We start from the raw sequence: 20910 nt of genomic DNA, 5'->3' as shown, positions 1-20910 counted from the left end.
ATCCGTCTGTAAGTGGACCCATGCATTTCACACCCATGATGTTCAAGGATCAACTGTATTTCATAGAGTGTCTGTCTCTCCATCCCTAGAATATAAATTCCATGTTTTTGTTCACTGCTTTATTCATCAACACCTAGGACAGTGCCTGGCACACAGTAGGCAGTCAATAGATATTTATTGCATGAACAAATAACAAAGGTCTGTTATATGCCCCTGCAAAGAACAGTGTACATTTGCTATCTATGCTTGTTCATCACCCCAATCAATATGAATGTTGGTTTCTATTCTCACCACTCTACTGAAAACAACTTTTCAAGGTCACCAGTAAAATCCCAACTGCAACATCAGAAGGTGTTTTTACTGTGGCGGATCTCTCTGCTGTACCTGACACTGGTGATTTCTCCTCTCTGGGAAACTCCATTTGTTGGCTTCCATGACATTTCCTCTCCTGATTAACTTTGAAAGTTTCCGACTGTTCCTTTTCTGTCTCCTTCATGGTCTCCTTTCCCACCACTTCTCTCCCCTTAAATGCTGTAGTTCCTCTGAGTTTAGCCCTGGGCCCGCTACTCTTATGATACCACACTGTCTTTGGGCATTCTCATCTATTCTCATGGCTTCTACCACCATCTATAGGCTGGTGATTCCCAAATCTATAGGTCTAGTCCCAAACTTTAGATTGCCTGGATGGAGAGCAGAATCTATCTGGATGGATATTCCTCCTCGATGTCCCCCATGGCCCTATGGCTCAGCAGGTTCAAAGCGGAACTTGCCATCTTCTCCTTCAACCTCCTTTCCTCTAGTGAGCTAGGAGCTGCTGAGACCGAGATGATTGAGAACACTGCTGCCCCAGGACTTCCATCTACCCCTTCACAGAGGAGGGCAAAGATCGGTTTTTAGCCTGAGAGGAAATGCAAGGAAGCACTCACACCAAAACGGCTGCCCCCATAGCTGGTCTATTAGAGGTTCAGCCTTGAGGACTGCCTGTGCCCAGTAGTTCTGCTCCGAACCCTCATCCTGGCTGTTTGTTGGGCATCTCAAATGCGAGATGTGCACACTTGACCTCACCATCCTCCCTTCCTAAATCACTGTTCCCCACATCTATAGCTGGCGCCATCATCTATCCGCGTTCCTCCAGGCTTGAAACCTGAAAGTCATTCATTTTTTTTTTTTTTTTTTTTTTTTTTTTTTGCGGGTACGCGGGCCTCTCACTGTTGTGGCTTCTCCCGTTGCGGAGCACAGGCTCCGGACGCGCAGGCTCAGCGGCCATGGCTCACGGGCCCAGCTGCTCCGCGGCATGTGGGATCCTCCCGGACCGGGGCACGAACCCGTGTCCCCTGAATCGGCAGGTGGACTCTCAACCACCGCGCCACCAGGGAAGTCCTGAAAGTCATTCTTGATTCCTCTTTTCTCTCCTGTGACATTGAATTAATCCTGGTGATTTTCATTCCCAAACGTTTCTTGATTCCATCTTCTCCTCCAAATTCCTACTGCCATGAACCCTCCTGGGCTCTTAAAATATGTTTGCTCTCTCAAACTCTCTCTCTCTCTGCACACTTCTCTAACAATTGCTTAGACTCCTTTTATTTGTGGAAGGGGACATTTTTAGGCAGAGCAAGGCAGGCAACAGGATCTAGCAAGAGTTTTATTTTCACTGAGTTTCTTTTTACAATTAATTTTTTTTTATGTTGAGTAATCATGATTTTTTTCATTTGGACATAAAATTTCCTTTTAAAATAAATTTATTTAAGTTAAAAATAAAGAGTGAGTCTCTTTACATAATAATTAAGTGGGTACTCAGTGGTGAAAATTATGAAGGTGGTTCAAGAATGACAGAAGTGTGGGAAACACTAAGATAGGATCCAAAACCCTTAGGAGAACATATTAGCTTGAACCATATGAAACTGATGATATCTGACGATTTTTGTTTTGACCTACAAAAATGACAATTTCATGTGGTTCAACCTACAAAGTCCTAAGTTTTCTAGCCCTTGCCTATGTTCCAACACAACCAACTGCTTGCCGCTGTCCTGCACACACCACATCATTTCTCTACTCTGTATCTTTGCCCAAGCCAGTCCTTCCACCTGGATACCCAGACATTCTTAGGACTCAGGTGTCCCCACCTTCAGGAACCTTCCCTGTCACCTGTCCCCAGATGCAAGTGAGATGCTCCCCCTCAGTGCTTCCCTAATGCAGTTAGCATGTCTGTCTGCATGTTTGGGTCTCCCCACCTAGACTATGCACTCCTTTAGGGCAGAGACTCTTTTTAAAATGAATCTCTGTAGCCTCTGCCTGGCACACAGTAGCCCCTCAATTAATCTGTAGCTAATCAAGTGAGTGAGTAAATGGAGATCTATAAAGAAGGGAGGCCTCAATCTGCCTAGAGGGCCAAAGGAAGCTTCAGAGAGGAATCATTTGACCTGGATCCTGAAGGCTGAGAAGGAAGGAATTTGCCAGGTGAAAAGTGAGTGGAAGGACACTCCAGGTGAGGCAACAAAAGGGACTGGAGGTCTGAGAGGGTCTGCAGTGCTGGAGGAAATGGAAGTATGGCTTGAGTGGAGGGTAAAGGAAGGGGAGATGAGGAAAAAGGCAATGCTTACAGTGTACCCCCCACCCAGTCTTGGTCAAGATACCCCAAACCAATAAATACATCCGCAAATAATTCCAGTGGGTGTTGACTGAAGGGGTGTGAGGCTGGCGTATTTTTCTACCTTGAAAACAAAAAGTTGGTAATCTGAGCACAGATGCAAAAGCAGCCGTGCAGAACCACACTGCTCAAACCGCGTGACCTCCCTGCAGCCCTCAGGGAACTGACTCTCTAGGAAAGCCGCTGTGCAACCAAGAATCAGAGAAACTGCCACCACAAAGACCAGGCTTGATTGGCAAATCCATAGAAAGGTCGCTCCCGGGAACAGAGTTGCCTAAGACAGGCAGATTGATTCAGAGACAAACGTGGGTTAGATCCCTCCCCACCAGATGAGAGGTCCCTCTGACCTAGGAGGAAGGCAGACTAGTTATGGTAAACACAACAAAAATCAAATGGAAGACTTAGTATTGTTAGGAGAAATGGATGTTTTAAACATTTTCTCATTTAAAGGACAGCCTTTTTTTATTACTGTCCCCACATTATAGAAAAAGAAACTGAGGCTTGGTGAGGTAATGGGAGCCACTGGGACTGGAATTCAGGTCTATGGCTGTGAAAACAATGCTCTTCCCACTTCAACATAAAAGAGGCTTCACTTCGCAATTGACCCTCTGTATCATGCGGAAAAGGGCACATTCAATGCCACGTATTAATATGATGTGCACAAACTATCAAGGGGGCACTCATACCCCAGGCTTATCATCCTCAGCCTCATGTTAGGATAATTTCTAAGCAGTTGGCTATCAGAGTTCCAATCTCTCCCTCTCTCAAGCACCAGTACCTCTTTCAGTAAACACTTCCCTAATCACCTACAAGAATCATTGTTCCCTTAAGGCAAGACAGTTCCTCTTTTTACTTCCTGGTTTTAACGGGGCAAGACACAGACAAATCTCTCTGTCTGTCTGCTCATCAAAGTGGGGGAGTTGTGCTTGTCGAATAAGCCGATAGCTAAATCAATACTACTTGTGCCGAGAACTGCAAAATAAAGAAACATCGTACTCTTGAAACAGGACTTGATTCGTTCAAATATTTACTGAGCTTCCTACTGCGTAGCAGGCACTGTGCTTGGTGCTGGGCCCCCTAAGATGTGCAGACAGCACCAAAGCTGTGAGGAGTCCAGCCTAGTGGGTGTGATGTTATTCAAAAGAAAAATTCCATTAGGGAAGCCCTAAAACTATCAGCAACTAGAGCACGATCCAAAGACCTAAAACAAAAATTCTACTGAGGGACAAAATACTTCTATAGATACATAAAAGGATGTTCAATCTCACTAGTAGTCAGGGAAATGCAAATTAAAACCACAGTGAAATACGCACCGGGCTGAATTAGCACCTGAGAGCAACACTGGGCCAGCAGACCTGAGGTTGCAGAAGAGTAAACACGATCAGGCGCTGAGGAGTACAGGTACAGCAGGGCACTTATTAAATCTTTTGCCAATCCAAGAATAGAAAGGCTGGAGCAGAGACAGCAAACTGGCAGCTCGTGGGTTAAATATGGCCTGCTGCCGTGTTTTGTTTGCCCTCAAAGTGTTTACAAAATTGAGCTGATTGCCAAGAGTTAAAAACCAGGAGATTTCACAACTTCTCTCGAAAAACAGTTAAGATCTAGCAGTTCTTGGCCAGTCTACATGTGGCTGGAGCTGAGTAGCAGCCGAACCCCTCCTTCTACCACATCCCCCCCACTCTGCCACCCTCTGGCACTGGGGCTGCTGCACTGACTTCCATTACCTCTAGCCCTGAAGTGTGCTCCCCCTCAATTGAAGACTGAATGAGATCCACTCCCAGGGATAAGATCCAGAAAATGGTATTACCACCTCTGCAACAGGGCCAGGAACTACAGCGGGAGACGATTTCTTCAGCAAGATATTTACATACCATTAACCCAGATCCTTACAACCCTGCAGGAAACCAGGGCTCAGAGAAGTTAAGAAATTTGCCCAAAGTGTGGCAAAGCTGGAATGCAAACTCAGGAATCTCTGATTTAGCTAATATCGATTAAGCACATTCATATACTTAAGCACTTTTAAGGGTGGTACATGAACTAAAAATTTAATTCTCACTTCAACCCTATGAGATAGGAATGATTATTCTCTCCATTTTACTCATGAGAAAATGAAGGCACAAAAGGTTCGTGACCTGTCAAAGTTCACACAGGCAGTAAGACGCAGAACGGGGATTGGAACCCAGTCACCTCATTGGAGAGCCTGAATCTCAGTGCAATGCTGACAGGTCTCTGGAGCATCTTCAGAACAAGTCCCCACCTCCCAGATCTTGGACCTCGCCAATATACAGTTCAGTGGCTCCCTTCCAAGACATTTTGTGTTAGCCTTTAATACCAAAATGGGATACCACATACCATCCTGCAAAGTATTCCACCCCACTTATCCAGATCAGCATGGTCTCCCATTTCTATGGACACACTACAATTTGTTTAATCTATCTCCCTATAAACATCTGTCTCCCGTTTTTCCTTACTTTTTTTTTTTCAAACTGATGCTCCCCCAACACCTGCCAAAGAGGCCAAGGTTGGGAGAGCCCAGAGCCTATTCAGGGGTGCAGGTCCAAAAGAAAAAACAATTGAGGCAGCAAACATTCTCTTTCACTTAAATTTGTGCACTTGACCATATCCTCTACAGGATAATCCTAAGTAGAATTATGGGGCACAGGTCGTGTCCATGTGAGATTTTGATAGATATTAAGTTGCCCTCCACAGAAGCTCTACCAATGCACATTCCCACCAACACCCTAACGCGGGCCTGTTTTCCACACCCTTGCCTCCACTGGGTATATTTTTTCTATTGCTTTCTATGCACCACTCTCAAGCTGTCCCCCTTAAGCTGCTTAGTTATTTTTATAAATCAGTTCTGTTTCACCAGTATGATTACAACTGTAAAAAGGACATAACAAAATAATTTACGTCTAGTTTAAAAAGAGGAGGGGGACAGAAAACACACCAAAATGATGGCAGTGACTGGATTTATGTGGGCATGATATAAATGATTAAAATTTTTCCCCAGTATTTTCCAAATGTTCTTAAGAGTGTTACTTTGATAACAGTAAGGGAAACCTTCTCCCTGCTGCCCCCTATTCCTATACCATTCCCCCGATTTGACTTTTTTTTTTTTTTTTTTTGAAGAAAACAGGCCCAGAGTGTGTCTTTGGGGCAGCAGGGAGGAGAAGAACTAAAGAGACGTACCATCAGCCAGATTTTGTGGAAGAAGTGCCCACCACCCCCATCCCGCCCTCAAGTGGATAGTGAAGGTGGTAAAGAAGGAAAGAAAGGAGCTGGAACTACTCAGGGAGGGCCTGAGGCAAGATGGAAAAGATTAGGGAAACTCTAGGGCTTAACAGTCAGAAGGCCAGCAAAAAAGTAGACAGCTGTTTACAGAGTCCCGTTAGGATTACAGGGCCACGAAATGCTTCCTAAACCTGCGTCTGCCCAACATATCAGATTCCAGGAAACAGCCCCATTACTCACCTAAGTTTTCCAAACCTGAAGTCAGGAGCATCTTAGATTCTCACCTGTCCACCCCAGTCATCAGATCCTACTGACTGTGTCTTCCTAACTCTCTCAAAATCCATTTGCTTCTCACATCGCCTTAGTTGGGGCTCTCATTCTCTCTCGCCTGGATCACTAAACCGTCAACACCACCACCTCTGCACTCAGCCCCCCTCACTTCCTGCAGAGCTGTCAATTCAGAGCGTATCTGGCCTGCCAATCTGATCTGGGTAGGACATTTCCATGGTGTGGGGCCTGCGGCCCTGATCTCAGCCCTGGCTGCACACTGGAATCACCCAGGGAATCTTAAAGGTGATCCCAATGCACCAAGTCCCCATATCCAGAGATTCAGAGAAAGCATCTAGGGTGGCCCTTTTACATTTTGTTTCCCCTCCTCCTCCAGACAATATATTGAACCCTACTGTGAGCCAGGTACTTGCTGGGCACTGAGTAGTTTCAAGGGAAATGAGATACAACCCTTGCCCTCAAGGAGCTAATAAGCTAGTAAGAGAAATGGTTTAGGGTAGGGCCCAGATTTTTAGTTTTCTTTTTTTGCGGTACGCGGGCCTCTCGCTGTTGTGGCCTCTCCCGTTGCGGAGCACAGGCTCCAGACGCGCAGGCTCAGCGGCCATGGCTCACGGGCCCAGCCGCTCCGCAGCATGTGGGATTTTCCCGGACCGGGGCACAAACCCGTGTCCCCTGCATCGGCAGGCGGACTCTCAACCACTGCGCCACCAGGGAAGCCCCAGATTTTTAGTTTTGAAAGCTCCCCCAGGTGATTCTAGTGTGCAGCCGGGCTGAGAAATGCTGCCTCCAGGGATCCTTTGTATGGTGTTCAGGAACTCCACATCATTCAGTCTTTCAGCAGATATTTATCGAGCACCTGCTCTGTACCAGACACCTAGCCAGCCCAGAGGCTAAGCAAGGAGTAGCATGAGGGCCCTCATGAAGCCTGCGGTCTAGCAGGGTCAGTCTGGGGCTCTTCGTATTTTAAGCCTTAGTTCTGCCTCCTCCCACCTCCCACTCCTTGTTCTAGTCAGCCTGACTGATTTGGGATTCCCCAAACTTGCCCCACTGCAGCTTCAGGGCCTATAAACATGCCAGTCTCTCAACCCAAAAATCTAGCCCCCAGCCTCCTGGCCTAGTTGAGACTCAGCTTGAGAACCACTTCCTCTGAAAAGCCTCTACGAAACCCCAGCCCCAGATCTGCCCGGATTAGCAATGCACCCATCTCTGTACCTAGGGTTATCATTGTCTATTTCATTGTCCGGCACCCTTACTACACTGTGAATTCCATGAGGGCAGCGATAGTGACTAAACCATCTGTGTATCCCCAGTGGAGGCGCTAATTAATTGTTTGGTGAAACCATAAATGCGAGAACTTGAATGACCAAGAGGAGGGTCTGTGTAAGAGGTATCCACCTAGGACAATGTATGGTATGAGCAAGTTATGAGCAGATTGGAAACTAGTTAGAGGAGGTTTACAGCTTCAGAAGCTTCCGCTTCAGGGAGCTAGGCTCTGGATAGGAGGTTCAAAAATAGACAACTTTATAACCACCAGGGAGGCAGATAGATAGATTACGTAGCATCAAAACTGAGTAAGACAGTGGTAGCCTTACTTCTCTTTGAAGAAGTGCCCTGTGTGATGGAAATAACAGAGGATTTGTTCTAATTTGTGTTCTAATTTGGACATTTGCTTGTTATGTGACCTTGGGTTAGGTCTACCCCTAATATTTGTAGGGCCAGTGGCAGGAGTGCGAATGGAGGCCCACATACCACATGTCTCAATATCTAAAAGTTATCAAATAAACTAATAAACCATTTAAATACAGTTTCTGTTCTATTTGCCTACTTTGATAAACATACCTTCATAATGACCTGGAAGTCTAGGTTTGAATTTCAAATTCTTAGAGTTCTTGGGAATATGGTAGAACAAGGAAAACTAGCTCAACCTACCTGCTTCTCTTCCCACCAGTGGTAGGTAGAATAATGCCCCTCTTTCCCAAGATGTCCACAGCCTGATCCCTGGAGCCTGTGAATGTGGTATCTTACGTGGCAAAGGTAAATTAAGATTGCTAATCACCAGACCTCTCCTCCAGATGGGGAGACTATCCTGGATTATCCTGGTGGGCCCAACATAACCACAAGGATCCTTAGAAGTGAAAGGGAGAGAAGAGTCAGAGTCAGAGAAGATGTGACGACAGAAGCAGAGTTTGGAGTGATGGGATTGCTGGCTTTGAAGACGGACGGAGGGCGCCACCAGCCCAGAAACATGGGTGGGCTCTAGAAGTTGGAAAAGGCAAGCCAACGGATTCTCCTCTAAAGCCTCAAGAAAGGAGTGTAGCCCTGCTGACACCTGGATTGTAGCTCACTGAGACCTGTTTCTGACTTCTGGCCTCCAGAAATGTAAGAAGATACATTTGTGATAATTTTTAACAGCAGCAACAGGAAACTAGTTAACCGCCCAGGCTCTGCCCTGAACCAGGAAGCCTCGTGTTTACCTGCTGGGCCATGCCAGTCACAAGTCCTAAGTGGCCCTCCCACCAACAGCTGCCCCTTGGCCACCCCAACATAACACCAGTGTTCTCGGGAGGAGGGACCCAGGAAGGACCCTAGAAGAGAGCTGGGGCCATTTGAGCAAGGAAATGTGGGTTTTCTGTACTTGTGGTTGGTCTGGAAGGGGGTATGGGCTCTAGGTTGGCATAGTTCCGGGGTCATGTGGGGAGGCACACAGCTCCAGGGCGTCCAGGGAAGGACCCTTTAAAGCACAGAGGCCAGGATCCCACAGGCCGTACAGCCTTGAGTCAAATGGCTTCACCTCCCTGAGCCTCATCTGGAACATCAACCATTTGGATCATTACCGATCATCTTGTCTGTGCCAAGTGTTATGCTTAGAGACAGCTGAATGGTAAGGAGCTAGTTGGCACTGAGCAATCCCTCAATAAACTTTAATTTCCTTCCCTTTCTACTTAATCTCAACTAAACCAATAGGCTTGCAAATTAAAAATAAAAATCCCGGGGCTTCCCTGGTGGCACAGTGGTTGAGAGTCCGCCTGCCGATGCAGGGGACGTGGGTTCGTGCCCCTGTCTGGGAAGATCCCACATGCCGCGAAGCGGCTAGGTCCGTGAGCCATGGCCGCTGAGCCTGCGCGTCCGGAGCCTGTACTCCACAACAGAAGAGGCCACAACAGTGAGAGGCCCATGTACCGTAAAAAAAAAAAAAAAAAATCCCTTGCTTAAGGGTGGCTTCCATTTGCTTTTCGAGGAGCCTGAAATCCTCTGCAAGGCCCCGCAAGCCCAACCTTCCCTCCCCACTCTGCCTCCTCCTCTGCTCCGCACACAGGCTTGTTCTTCCTCGACTGCACCCAGGGCCGTTGCTGCCCCTGGTCTTCCCCCTGCTGTCCCTTCTGTCTGCAGTGTTCTGTCCTCCACACACACCCACCCCCCTTTCACCAAGCTGACTCTTTCAGGGCTTGGTTTAAATGCCATTTTCTTGAGGAAGCCCTGCCCAGTTCCCAAAGCCCACCAACCCGAGCAGGTTCACCTGCTCTCTTCTCTCCCAACTCCAGGGAGCACTTCTCTGTAGCACTTAACATGACGGCCATCACAGAACTATTTGTATTTCCTTATTTTGGTTAAATATAAGATGAATCTATTTTCATAACTTTTCATTTCATTTTCTTCAAGACAAAGTCCAAAATATGTTACTTTTTTTATTGTGGTAAAATAAACATAAAATTTACCATTCTAACCATTTTTAAGTGTATGGTTCAGTGGCATTAAGTACACTTGTTGCCATGCAACCAGTACCACTGCCCATCTCTAGAACTTTTCATCGTCTCAAACTGAAACTCAATACCCATTAAACAATAACTCCTCATTTTCCTCTCTCCCCAGCCCCTGGTAACTACTGTTCTTTCTGTCTCTGTGAATTCGACTACTCCAGGTACCTCATATAAGTGGAAATCATACAATATTTGTCCTTTTGTGTCTGGCTTATTTCACTAAGCATAAGGTCCTCAAGGTTCCTCCACATTGTTGCACGTGTCAGAATTTCACTCCTTTTTATGGCTGAATAATATTCCACTGTATGGATGTACCACATTTTGTTTATCCATTCATCCATTTATGGACATCTGAGTTGCTTCCACCTTTTGGCTATTGTGAATAATGCTGCTATGAACATTGGTGTATAAATATCAGTTGCCCTGCTTTCCAATCTTTTGTGTGTATACCCAGAAGTGGAACTGCCGGATCAAATGGTAATTCTACGTTTAATATATATTGCTTGGGCTTCCCTGGTGGTGCAGTGGTTAAGAATCCACCTGCCAACGCAGGGGACACAGGTTCTATCCCTGGTCTGGGAAGATCCCACATGCCGCAGAGCAACTAAGCCCGTGAGCCACAACTGCTGAGCCTGTGTGCCACAACTACTGAAGCCCATGCGCCTAGAGCCCATGCTCCGCAACAAGAGAAGCCACTGCAATGAGAAGCCCATGCATCGCAATGAAGAGTAGTCCCCGCTCACTGCAACTAGAGAAAGCCTTCACGCAGCAACGAAGATCCAATGCAGCCAAAAATAAAATAAATTTATTTAAAAATGTATATATATATAGCTTTTCTCCATTCTTTATTACTCTCCTTGCCCCCTTCCTTCAACACAGCCTTTGGCGCCATGAAGGTAGGAACCATGTCTGTCTTACTCCTGGGACCAGCACAAGCTGGTGTTTCAATCAGTTTGTTAAATGAATGAACGAATGGCAATTTAGCTGACTTGGGTGAAGGGTGGAAACCTGGAGGAGACAGAAACAGAAGAAAAGTGGCAGCAGTTCCTGACAGGGATTTTTACTCCCAGAAGTCCCAAGGAGGGTGCCCACAAGTTTGTCTTGTTTTCCCTTTTTTTTTTTTTTTAAGGTTTCATGCCTTTCTATGGGGCTCATCCTATCTACGGCCTTACACTTGAAGCTCTTAGGTAGAAGTATATAAAACTACATCCAAGTATCTGTGGTTCACTCTCATGAGGCAACAGGAGCACACTGTGAATTGCTGCTTTGAGTCAGAAGGAAAAGGGTTAGAAATCAAGCCCCACCACCTCCTGGTAGTGACTCTGAGCCTCTCTCTCCTTATCTGTAAAATGGGAATATTATATAATTCATAGGGCAACTACAAAGATTATCTCAAATATGTAAAGAGCCTGGAACCAAGGGGATGTTGTCAATAAATGTTCTCCTCTTCACCTCCTCTAATCCCCTCCCCCCCACGCCCCCCCTCCCACACACAGATTGTGTGCGCCCAACTGATTGGCATGATCATCTGTTTTGGAAAGCCTTAATGGTTTTGATACACCACACATCCTCTTCACAGAGGCTCAATCCACAATTAGAGCTGAGAGAGTCCTTATTACTCCCAGATCAGCAATGCTAGGCACATTGACAAACACTTGACCACATCTGAAATGATGATGATGGAAATGCCTCACAAGGAGAGACAAACTATGTTAGACTTTGCATGACACCTTCACATATATTATCTTTTTTGAGCCAGGCAGGAAACAGATGGAGAGCTGAAAGACTGTTCTAAGGTTACACAGCCTGCATATGGCAGTAGGGCATAATGCAAACCATTCAGGAGATTTGGGTTCAAATTCTGACCCTGCCATTCACTCATGCTGTGATTTTAGGCATGATAAAGTAAATGAGACTCAGGCAATCTGTTTAAATAAATAATAATGATTACTTGAGGTATATGACTTTTAGACACTTGTCCTCCAGAGTATTTTATTTTGCCGTCTTAGAGAGAGGAAGGAAAAAATCAAATACATGGGGGAAAGGCCAGCATCACGTTCTACTCAAAGTGTGCTTGGAAGACCGGCAGCATCAGCGTCACCTGCTACGCTGTTAGAAATGCGAATTCTCAACTCTACCGCAGATCTACTAAATCTGCATCCCTGGGAGGCCCAGGAATACGTATTTTATATAATAAACTCTCTAGGAGATTTGTAAGCCCGCTAAAGTTTGAGAAGCACTTTGCTACACACAATGCATAAACTGATTCATCCTGATCCTGCTAACTCCCAAGTTTATATCAATTTCCACCACTTATCCAACTGCTTCTGTGACTTCTCCATTTAGACGACTAAAAGGCATTGCAGATATAATGTGTTTAAAAGCAAACTTTTGATTTTCTCTCTCTGAACCTGCTCCATTTGCAGTCTTTGCCCACTGGAAACTAGCACAGCCATTGACCCAGCTCTTCAAGCCAAGAACCTAGGTGGCAATCTTGATGCCATTCTCTCTCAGGCCCCGTATCCAATGCAAGCCATCAACAGATCCTATCAAACCAATCTTCAAACATCCAGAATCGCACCCTGCTCACCATGTCTTCGCCACTACCAATCTAGTCCAAGCCCTCTCATTGCAAGTGCCTCGACATCCACTCCTTGACCCTACAGCCTTCTCTCCTCACAACTAATCTTTTAAAACATACATCACGATGTCAGTATGTCTTACTACTGGTGATGTTAATCCTGATTGCTTGGTTAAGGTGGTGTTACTGAGGTGTCACTTTTTCTAGACCTTCTCAGCAGAAAGAGCTAGAAAATATGTGTTTATACTAACTCATGTACCTACACACATTTATCTCCTTCGAGTTCCAACCAATACCAGCAACTTCAACCCAGCACCACAGGGTTCATTCTAGCATTTCCCCTTTGCTTACTGGTAATTCTTCCGGTCACTTCTTTTTCAACACTGAGAAGCCTGATTCTCATTATCTACAATATATTTACTTATTGTTCAATCCTAGAATAAGCATCAAGTAATTTCAGAATTGCTAACTCACATTCCTCCTCCTCTCTCTTCCCCCCCCAGTGGGATGAACAAATTTACCAACTAGAATAGTGTTTGTGTACAGTTCTTTTTGTCTTTAGCCTTACGGTTTCCAATCAAACACTACTTTCCAAAGTTACTTAGCTCAGATCCTTTCTTCTTCTACCTCTTTAGTGAAATATCAATATCATATACCCGCTAAGAGCAATGCACTGAGGAGGGCACATCATCTCTGTAGTATTCCTCCCCAAAATGCACCAACCTCAATCTAATCATGAGAAAACAGCAGACAGACCCAAAGTGAGGGACATTCTACACAGTAACTGACTGGTACTCTTCAAAAGTATCAGTGTCTTGAAAGACAAGGAAAGACTAAGAACTGCCACGGACTAGATGAGACTAAGGGTACATAACTTAATGCAATGTGGCATCTAGATTGGATCCTGGAATAGAAAAACTGGTGAAATCCAAATAAAGTCTGTAGTATTCTCTCAATATTAACTCTTCATTCTTTTTTTTGGCCGCACCACATGGGATCTTAGTTCCAAGACCAGGGATCAAACCCGTGACCCCTGCCTTGGAAGCGCTGAGTCTTAAACCACTGGACTGCCAGGGAAGTCCTTTAAGTTCTTAGTTTTGATATCATTGTGCTATGGTTATATAAGATGTCAATATCATTTTTTTAATTGAAAATTTTATTGAGATAATTGCAGATTCACATGCAGTTGTAAAAATAATGGAGATCCCTTGTACACTTCAGCCAGTTTCTCCCAATGGTAATATTTTGCAAAATTATACTATAATATCATAACCAGGACACTAATATTGATACAATCTACCTATATTCTCCATTTCACTTGTACTCATTTGTGTGTATGTGACATCAACTTTTTGTAAGTCTTAAATCATTCCAAAACAAAAAGATTTTTTAAAAAGGTTGATGAATTGGCACAATTGAGATTCCCCATCCCCACCTCCTCTGAGAAAGGGGAAGGGTCCACCACCATGCCAGCTTCAACCATCTCTGTTACTCCCAGCCCCTATAGGTATATAAATATGTGAAGCCTGGAGCATGTAATTTCTAGGGGCCATTCCAGCAATAAAATGCTATGAATCTCTGAAAAAAAAAAAAAAGGTTGATGAAATGTCACAGGCATGAGGGGAGGAACCTACATCAGACCACCTCAATTTCCTTTCCAACCCCCCTCAACACCTTCCCATCACATAATAAACCCAAACTCTTTATTACCATGGCCTTTTAGGCCTTAAGTGGTCTGCTCTGCACCTCTCCAGCCTCTTTTCTTTCCATTCTCCCACTCCCTTGCTGTGTTCCAGTCACACTGGCCTCCTTGTAGTTTCTCAAAGTGGCCAGGTCCTTTCTCATGTCAAGGTTCCCTCTGTCTAGAATTAGCGCCTTCCTAGATACTCACAACAAGGCTGCCTCCCTCACTTCAGGTCTGTTCAAATGTAGCCTGCCCAGAGGTCTCCCCTAACCACTCTTTTTATTTACATCCTCCATCATCTTCTACCCAGTTAACTTTCATACCACTTAATCAATGCTTGATGTTATACATATGTTTACTAAATGTAATCCCCATGAGAGTAAGTATACCCAGAGCTTAAACAGTACCTGAAATACACTAGCTTTCGATATTTATTAGATGAGAAACTAGATAGATGTTACCTATTCTATTCTATTCTTCTAAACAAAGGCTTTTTAGAAGTTTCCTGTAAGAATGCGGAAGCCAGTGCTTGTCATGGACCTACTACATGGTATGATCTCATCTATTTTTTTTTTTATTTTTTAAAAATGTTTAATTTTTATTTTTTTATTATTTATTTTGGTTGTGCCAGGTCTTAGTTGCAGCAGGTGGGCTCCTTAGTTGCAACATGTGTGCTCCTTAGTTGCAGCTCACCAGCTCCTTAGTTGTGGCCAATGGGCTTCTTAGTTGCGGCATGTGTGCTCCTTAGTTGCGGCTTGAGGGCTCCTTAGTTGTGGCATGCGAACTCTTAGTTGCGGCATGCACGTGGGATCTAGTTGCCTGACCAGGGATTGAACCTGCATCCCCTGCATTGGAAGGCGGATTCTTAACCACTACACCACCAGGGAAGTCCCCAGTATGATCTCACTTAATTCTCAATAATCCTGTGTAATAGCATTATCTCTATTTTGCAAATAAGAAAACGGAAGCTCAGAGAGGTTAATGTACAAGCTCAAGTTCAACAGTACAAGGCTGGTCTGAATTTAAAGCCCTTCTGTCATCTCTAATAGCAGTTATGGCTCAATGGGAGTCAGTCTAGGCTGAACCCACCAGTCTGGACAATTATACGCTTCTAGCTTGGATGAAGGAGATGTACTTGTGCAAGAGATCTCAAACAGTCTAGACATCTTTTATACTTAACTCCTGGAGGCCCTCCTTGGACCTTACTTTGATATGTCAAAACCTCCACACTGACCACAGCCCTCCAGATATGCTCTGGTCAGTGGCATATACTTTGAAAGACTGGACCAGGATACTGGATTAACATATCTCAAACTAAGCTCCGTGGCCTGTAATCGCTTTTCAGAACTTGCACTCACTGACTTCATTTGTTGTTGCCATCTTTGAAAACATGAGAAAAGTACAGCCTTGAAAATTATAGACCAAAGACTATCACTTCTACAGAGAACACTTGATATTCTGGAAGGATAGGAGACTTCCCCAAATTTATACTTCCATATATTTGCCCCCAAAATATGATATAAGGTATAACTGGGGGCAAAAAAAAGACCCTTGGATACCCACTGATCACATAAATCCAGGACTATGGTGCTTTACAGAGCTATTAAATAATCTTGTCAACTTTTGCTTGACCTTTTCCTTCTCCTTGGATGATTAATTTTCACTGTGGATGAAAATGATGGAAACAGGGGCTTCCCTGGTGGCGCAGTGGTTGAGAGTCCACCTGCCGATGCAGGGGACGCGGGTTCGTGCCCCGGTCCGGGAAGATCCCACATGCCGCAGAGCGGCTGGGCCCGTGAGCCATGGCCGCTGAGCCTGTGCGTCCGGAGCCTGTGCTCCGCAACGGGAGAGGCCACAGCAGTGAGAGGTCCCCGTACCGCAAAAAAAAAAAAAAAAAAAAAAAAATAATGATGGAAACAAATGGCATTTCCTCTTTGCTGTGGAGTACACAATATTCTGCCTATACAGGGGCCACCTACCTCACATCGTGGATTCAAGGCTGCCGAATCTGACTTCTACTCTTTATCCCCCATGGGTTTGTGTCTCTGAAACCATTTTCTTTAGAGCACATCATTTTCTCTTCACCTCCATCACCCTCACTGGCAAATGATTTTTTCATAACAGATACCTCTTAGGATGTCCCAGCAAAATTACAAATTAAAATTTGCTACAGACTTCCAGGTTTGCTTGCAAACAGCTGTAATTCTGACTAAAATTCACAAACACCAGACGCCACTCAGCTAGCTCTACTTGCCATCCCCTCTCCAACTGCTTCATTTCAGGTCACATCATCTTACATCAGGAGTATGGCAAAATGTTCCTGGTGCTTCTGCCTCTGGCCAGTCTTGATGCCCCTGGTACCCTGCTGCTAGGAGGAGCTTTCTAAACACAAAGGAAACTGATAATCATTTGACCATTTGTGTCATCATAACTTCACTTACATTATTTTCACTCTTCAGAATAACCAAGTCACATAGGAATATCTATCCCTGCTTATCAAAGAAACTGAATTCAGAGAAATTAAGAAACTCACCAAGATCGGAAGGTTATTAAGAGCCAGGGCTGGGATTCCATCCCTGGTCTCTGTGGCTTCAGAGCTCGTGCCCTCCCCATTACAGCCAGCAGCTTCCCAAAGCCTTCCTGTCCTGCCCCCAACATTGCTCTCGGCTCCAGACACAACTTAACATCCTTCTTCCTGCTTCCATACCTTAGTGATCACTATTGCCTTGTCTGAAATGACTTTCCTCAACCCTTTTCTTTGCCTGGTTCACTCACGACACCGACATTTAAATCAAGTGAATTTTTTGTCATCAACTACCGCCGCCCCTGCCCCGCCCCCTGCAACACACACACACACACACACACACACACACACACACACACAATCACAGAACAGCCTGAGCAAACCTCTGGCACACCATCCATCAGTTTTCTAACCTGCTGTATCCTAAAGTATGGGGTGGGTACATGGACACAATACTAAATAATATTGAATCGCAAAGTGAGAAAGGTATCCCCCTTTCCATTTCTCTTTTAATCTCTGACTACAAGGAGGAAGTTTCAGTGCGGTGGTGGTGATCAGGTGGTGGTGAAGAGCACGGCCCCTGGAGCCAGACTGCCTGGGTTCACTCCCTGCTATGCTACCTAATAGCCATTGACTTCTCTGTGCCCCAACTTCTTCATCTGTACTACACAGATAAGAGTATAAATGGGGTCATTCCAAGGATCAAGAGAGTTAATAACATTAACTCACTACCTGCCCAGGGTAGGTGCTCAGGAGCAGATAATTACTATAGTTCTCTTTAGCTCCTCTCTGACTACTGCTACTTATTCTTTTTTTTTTTTTTGCGGTACGTGGGCCTCTCACTGTTGCGGCCTCTCCCGTTGCGGAGCAACAGGTTCCGGACGCGCAGCCTCAGCGGCCATGGCTCACGGGCCCAGCCGCTCGGCGGCCTGTGGGATCTTCCTGGACCGGGGCGCAAACCCGTGTCTCCTGCATTGGCAGGCGGACTCTCAACCACTGCACCACCAGGGAAGCCCTGCTACTTATTCTTGAATAGAGCAAGCCTCAGGCCCAGAGCCTTTAGCAGGCAACAGAATCTAACCAGCTACTGATACTGATGTTCCATTTATAGTAGGATATAGAGATATAAATTTAACAATTCAGTCCCTTTAAAATAAACATTAGGCAATAATACAGGTGGTACCTGGATATGGCAAAAAAATAATAATAAAAGCAGTATTGGAACGAATAAAGTTAGAGAAGTATACTCAGGTGTTCTCACACACACACATACACACACATATAACTATGCGAGGTGATAGGTGTGTTAGTTCACTTGTAGTAATAATTTCACATGTATACATATATCAAATCATCACATTGTATACTTTAAATATATATAATCTTATTTGTCAATTATACCCCAATAAAGCTGAGGGAAGAAAAGCTGTGGAAGCATATTGTTGATTTATTCACTTGTCTCCCCCACTAAACTGGGAGTTCCTCGGGGACACAGACTAACTTTCATTGCTGTATCCCCCAGATCCCAACACACTGCAGGCCCACAATATGAATGTGCTGAATGAACGACTTACAGAGAAGTACACAGCCTAGCTCAGTAGTCCTTAAAGAATGGTTCTGGGATCAGTAGCCTCAGTATCAACTGGGAACCTGTTAGAAATGCAGATTCTCAGACACCACCCCAGGTCTACTGAATCATAAACTCTGAGGGTGGGGTCCCAGCAAGCTGGTTTTTACAAGTCTTACAGGAGATCCTAATGCACTCTTAGGTTTGATCATCACTGATCTGTAAGACAAAGATACAGAGCAGGGCTGGAAGACAGCCAAGACAGAAGCCAGAAAGCAAGAGCAGAGGCGAGAGGAAGCTGATCGCATGACAGCAACTCTGTATCAGGACAGACCCGCAGGCTGAGACGCTACCAGGAAGAGCAAAGATCCTATCGTGGAAAAGATTGGTTCCTTGTGGATCTATCAAATTCCAGGCCAGGAAACCAGGCCATCTGGGTTGGGCTTGGCTCTGCCTTTAACCAGCTGTGTGATCCTGAACATGGCCCATTAGCTCTCAACCTGTTTCTTCACCCATCGATGCTCCTCTGAGAGGGTCCTGCCCTGCAGGAGTGTTCCTCCATATTTGGTGCGGGACTCTCCCAGATGATTCTTTCACTCCTCCTCTAAGGCCTAACACCTCTCCCCCCATCCTTACTCTCCTGCTTCACTGAGGAAATGGAAGCTCAGTCAGAAGAGAATGTCCACGGATCTCCATCCCGCATCCACCACCTACCAACATCTACGCCCACATACTCAGCCTCTTGACTTACCAGCCACAGTTCTACCCAAACTGAACCCCTTCACTTGTGTGATAAAAGTAACCCCTCTCGCTTATTCAAAGGTATTGCTACAGCACATCTCCCCCCTCCCACGTCAATTTTTTTTTTTTCCTACTGGACTTTTCCAATCACCAGAAAAAGCTATTTCACCCATCTTTGCTCCCCTTGACAGCAAAACAACTCCTAAGAGCTGTCTATACCAGCTGTCTCCAGTCACTCTGCTCAGGCTGTCACCTCTACCACCCTGCCAGCACCTCTCCAGTCAAGGTCCCTAGTGCCTCCACGCTGAGAAATCTAATGGTCAATTCTCAGCGCTCGCTTTACTGGACCCACCGGCAGCACTTCCCTGAGCTCATCACACCCTCCTCCCGCACGCGTTCTCACTTGGCTTCCAGGACACCAAACTCTTGTTTTCCCTTCTACTTTACTAGTCCCTCCTTCTGAGTCTCCTTTGTCAATTGCTCTTCTTTTCCCAGACCTCTTAATGCTGAAGTACCCCAAGGTTCAGTCCTGGGTCGTCTTTTCACCACACCCACTCCTTTATGATTTCATCCAGTCTCAAGACTTTAAATATGGATATCCTGATGCTGAAGACCCCCAAACACACGTGCAGCCCAAACTCCAGACTCTGGGCTGCCTATTCCACATCTCCCCTTGGATGATTAATAGACGTGGTAATCATGTTCAGAATGGAATTCCTAGTTTCCTGTCGAATCTGCTCCAAACACAGCCTTCCCTATCGAAATTAATGGCAACTCTGTATTTTCTGTCACTTAGGCCAGAAATTTTAATCATTCTTGATTTCTCTTTCTCTCACATCGCTCATCCATTCATTCAAAGAAATCCTGCTGGTTTACCTTCTAAACCTATTATCTGACCATTTCTCACCACCTCCAATACTGCCACCATGTCAGACCCAACATGACTGGATTATTGCAATACTTTCTAACAGGCCTTCCTGCTTCTACCCATTCCCCCACATTCCAGTCTCAAACAGCAGAGGTAGCTTTAAAATGGAAGTCAGATCATGTGATACGTCTGCTCTAACTCTTCAGAGTGATCCGTTTTACTCACAGTGAAGGCCAGAGTCTTTATAATGGCTTATGAAGCCCTACACAAGCAGCTTCCTCACCTCATCCCCTCCTACTCTGCCTGGCTCTACTGGTCCCTGTGCTACATACCCCTCTGGTGGAGGGCCTTTGCTCTAGCTGCTCCCTCTCTGGAAAGCTCTACCTCACAGATCCATTTGGCCAACTCTTACCTCCTTCAAGTCCTCTCAAACCTCACTTTTTCAATGAGGCGTACCCTGACCACCTTCCCCACCCTACTTTTTCTTTTCTCCACAGCGCACATCATTTTATGACATACTTTATAATTTACTAGTCTTGTTTATTATCCATCTCCTTCCACTAGAATTTAAGCTCTACGAAGGCAGAAATCTTTTGTTCTTTTTGGCCACGCCATGCGGCATGAGGGATCTTAGTTCCCCGACCAGGGATCGAACCCATGCCCCCTGCAGTGGAAACACAGAGTCTTAACCACTGGACCGCCAGGGAATTCCCAGAAGTATTTGTTTGTGTTTGCTGATATAGCCTAAGAACTTTAAACGGTGCCAGGCATATAGTAGGCACTCAAAAACTTTACAGAATAAATGACTTAAGTAGGACACATTTTTTTAGATAGCTACATATCTATTTAGTATATTTACTGGAGAAAAATATACTAAAAGTAGGGGAATTCCCTGGTGGTCCAGTGGTTAGGACTCAGCGCTTTCACTGCCGTGGCCCTGGGTTCAATCCCTGGTCGGGGAACTAAGATTCTGCAAGCTACATGGCATGGCCAACTAAAAATATATAAAGTAATATAA

This window comes from Phocoena sinus, chromosome 1, assembly GCF_008692025.1.
Source record: "Phocoena sinus isolate mPhoSin1 chromosome 1, mPhoSin1.pri, whole genome shotgun sequence".
Classification (NCBI taxonomy): domain Eukaryota; kingdom Metazoa; phylum Chordata; class Mammalia; order Artiodactyla; family Phocoenidae; genus Phocoena; species Phocoena sinus.
This window is presented reverse-complemented; position numbering follows the sequence as displayed.